The sequence below is a fragment of the Macaca mulatta genome, chromosome 13 (genome assembly GCF_049350105.2).
Source record: "Macaca mulatta isolate MMU2019108-1 chromosome 13, T2T-MMU8v2.0, whole genome shotgun sequence".
Lineage (NCBI taxonomy): Eukaryota > Metazoa > Chordata > Mammalia > Primates > Cercopithecidae > Macaca > Macaca mulatta.
In genome coordinates, this window is record NC_133418.1 from 69,186,549 (window position 1) to 69,190,739 (window position 4,191).

The window sequence follows — 4,191 nt, forward strand, 5'->3', positions numbered from 1 at the left end:
AGCCATCTTCCTACTTTGGCCTACCCCAAGTAGTTAGGACCACAGACGTGAGCCACCATGCCTGGCTAATTTTTTAATTTTTTGTAGAGGCTGGGCCTCTGCGTGTTGCTCAAGGTGGTCAAAAGCTCCCGGGCTCAAGCAATGTGCCCACCTTCGCCTCCCAAAGTGCTGGGATTACAGGCATGAGCCACTGCACTGTCTAAGAAATGTTCTTGAAAGAAATTAACACGCAAATAAGAAAGTGAGAATGTGAGAAAGTGAGAAAGGCTGTTGCCAATATGGAGAAAGTTTTAGTGGTCTGGATAGATCATCCCAGCCACATCATTCCCTTAACCTAAGGGAAGAGAGTTAGCAAGGCCCTAACTCTCTTCAGTTCTGTGAAGCTGAGGCAGGTAAGGATACTGCAGAAGAAAAGGTGGAAGCTAGTGAAGGTTGGTTCATGAAATTTCATGAAGAAGCTGTCTCCATAACATAAAAGTGCAAGGTGAACAGCAAGTGTTAATACAGAAGCTGCAGCAAATTATCCAGAAGACCTAGCTAAGATTATTGATCAAGGTGGCTACACTAAACAACAGATTTTTAATGTATATGAAACAGCCTTCTATGAGAGGAAGATGCCTTCTAGGACTTTTATAGCTAGAGAGAAGTCAATGCCTAGCTTCAAAGAACAGACTGATTTTCCTGGAAGGGGTTAATGCAGCTAGTGACTTTAACTTGAAGCCGATGCTCATTTAGCATTCCAAAAATTTTAAGGCCCTTAAGAATTACGCTAAATTGGTGTGTGCGCCTAATCTCAGCTGGTCCACCCAAGACCCGTTGAGCACGAATCCTAGTCCCCCAGGCAGTCCCTTATCTGCTCCGACAAGATGAAACAATCATGAACCAGGAAAAACTCACAAACTGCAGGCACAAGTGCGCATTGGTGGGAAAGGAACTTCTCGCAGAAAGACGGTGGTTCATAGAGCAGCCGCAGTGGATGTTAAAAAACTTCAGTTCTCCTTAAAGAAGTTAGGGGTAAGCAGTATCTCCGGTATTGAAGAGTCGAATATGTTTACAAACCAAGGAACAGTGACCACTTTAACCACCCTAAGGTTCAGGCATCTCTGGCAGTGAACACTTTCACCATTCATTACAAGCCATGCTGAGACAAAGCAGCTGACAGAAACGCTACCCAGCATCTTAAACAAGCTTGGTGCAGGCAGTCTGACTAGTTTAAGGAGACTGACTGAAGCTCTGCCCAAACAATCTGTGGATGGAAAAGCACCACTTGCTACTGGAGAGGAGGATGATGATGAAGTTCCAGATATTGTGGAGAATTTAGATGAGGCTTCCAAGAATGAGGCAAACTGAATTGAGTCAACTTCTGAAGATAAAACTTGAAGTTACTGGGAGCTGCTATTTTATATTATGACTGCTTTTTAAGAAATTTTTGTTTATGGATCTGATAAAATCTAGATCTCTAATATTTTTAAGCCCAAGCCCCTTGGACACTGCAGCTCTTTTCAGTTTTTGCTTATACACAATTCATTCTTTGCAGCTAATTAAGCCAAAGAAGTCTGGGAATCAAGTTTGAAACCAAGGTTAATAAAGTTCTTTGCCTAGTTAAAAAAAAAAAAGAATTATGCTAAATCTACTCTGCCTGTGCTCTATTAAAGGAGCAGCGAAGCCTGCCTGACAGTACCTATGTTTATAGCATGGTTTACTGAATATTTTAAGCCCACTGTTGAGACCTGCTGCTCAGGAGAAAAAAGATTCCTTTCAAAATAACATTGCTAGGGCCCAGTGCAGTGGCTCACACCTGTAATCCCAGCACTTTGGGAGGCCGAGGCGGGTGGATCACGAGGTCGGGAGTTCGAGACCAGCCTGACCAACATGGTAAAACCCCATCTCTACTAAAAACACAAAAATCAGCCGGGCATGGTGGTGCATGTGTGGGTAATCCCAGGTACTCAGGAGGCTGAGGCAGGAGAATCACTTGAACCGGGGAGGCAGAGGTTGCAGGGAGCTGAGATCGCGCCATTGCACTCCAGCTTGGGCAACAGAGACTCCATCTAAAATAAATAAATAAATAAAAATCACACTGCTCACTGACAATGTACCTGGTCACCTAAGAGCCCTGTTGGAGGTATACAAAGAGATTAATGTTTTTATGCCTGCTAACACAACATCCATTCTGCAGCCCACAGATCAAGGAATAATTCAACTTTCATCTTATTATTTATTTGGAGAAAAACTCTTAAAGTGTTTTTTCCCTCTGTTTTCACACCACAACAATCAACACAGAAGGCTTCTGTGGCTCAATGTGTCGGGATTTTTCCCCACCAACAAGCAGTGAACACCAATCTGACACTACCTGGAGACAGATCAGATCCCACAGGTTGAAGGTTCAGTCCTCAAGACTAATCCCCAAGCTTCAGACACATGTCACAAGTCTGGGCCTGGTGAACTTCTGTCTTCAAGTTGGAGTCCCCACAACCCTTCTTCGGGATCAACTGATTTGCTGGAGTGGCTCACAGAACTCAGGGAAACATTTATTAATACACTTACTGGTTTATTATAAAGGACGTTACAAAGGATGCAGATGAAGAGAAGTATACAATGAGGTATAGGTGAAGGAGCACGGAGGTTCCATGTCTTCTCTAAGTGCACCATACTCTAGGAACCTCCACATATTCAGCTATCTGGAAGTGCTCCAAATCCTGCTCTTCTGGGTTTCAGAGAGGTTTTGTTACATAGGCATGATTAATTAAACCATTGGCCATTGGTGTTCAGTTGACCTTTGTCCCCTTATCCCCTCATCAGAGGTTGGGGGATGGGGTTGAGAGTCCCAATCCTCTAATCATGCTTTGGTCTTTCCAGTGACCACTCCCACCCTGAAGCTATTATTCAACATTAGCTGTACAAAAAGATAGTACTTCGGAGATTCCAAGGATTTTAGGAGTTGTGTGCCAGGAAATGGGGAAAAAAACCCAAATATATATTTCATTATGTCACATTAAGAAATACATTTTATAATGCTATAGCTGCCAAAGATAGTGATTTCTGTGATGGTTCTGGAAAAAATACATTGAATACCTTCTGGAAAGGGTTCACCATTCTAGATGCCTTTTAGAATATCCATGATTCATGGGAGAAGGTCAAAATATTAACATTATCAGAAGTTTGAAAGAAGTTTATTCCAACCCTCGTGGTTGATTTTGAGGGATTCAAGACTTCAGGGAGGAAGTAACTGTGATGGAAATGGTAAGAGAACTAGAAATGGAGCCTGAAGAAGTAGTTGAACTGCTGCAATCTCATGATAAAACTTGAACGAATGAGTAGTTACTTCTTATAGATGAGCAAAGAAAGTGGTTTCTTGAGATGGAATCGACTCTCAAGTGAAGATGCTACGAACGTTGTTGAAATGACAACAAGGACTTAGGATATTCCATTAAATTAATTAATAAAGCAATGGCAGGCTTTGAGAGGATCAACTTCAATTTTTAAAGAAGTTCTACTGTGGGTACAATGCTATCAAGCAGCAGCTCATGTTACAAAGAGCTCTTTCGTGAAAGGAAGAGTCAATCAATGTAGCACACTTCATTACTGTCTTATTTGAAGAAATTACCACAGCAACCCTAACCTTCAATAACTACCATTCTGATTGATTAGGAGCCAGCAACATCGAGACAAGACCCTCCACCAGCAAAATAATTTTGGCTCATTGAAAGCTCAGATGATCATTAGCATTTTTTAGCAAGAGTATTTTTAATGCATGTATATACATCTTTTTTATACACAATGCTACTGCACACTTAATAGACTATAGTATAGTATAAACATAATTTCCTGTGCACTGGGAAACCAAAAAATTTGTATCTCCTGCATTACTGCGATATTCGCTTTATTGCAGTGGTCTAGAACGAAACTACTCCAAGGTGTGCCTGTACTTCAAATCATGATGTCTTAATTTGTTTTCTTAAAATATATCTGTATGTGTATCCTAAGCAGATAAATCAGGACATGATTATTCATATTATTAGAGGCAAGTGAAGTTTAGAGAGAGGTCTCCATACTAGACCATATTTATTTCTCTCTTTGAACTACTGTGGTTGTTACTGTTTACACTATCCCCTTGCTACTCAAAGTGTAATTTCAGAGGTATTCCTGTAATTGTAATATAATGCCAGCATATTTTTTTAATGTTACCAA

The 4,191-nt window shown here is 41.0% G+C and overlaps 1 pseudogene; it reads left to right on the forward strand.

Moving 5' to 3' along the window:
• The first annotated feature begins 874 nt into the window (after positions 1-874).
• LOC106992954 (transcription factor BTF3 pseudogene) lies at positions 875-1,616 on the forward strand (annotated as a pseudogene).
• The last annotated feature ends 2,575 nt before the right edge of the window (positions 1,617-4,191 follow it).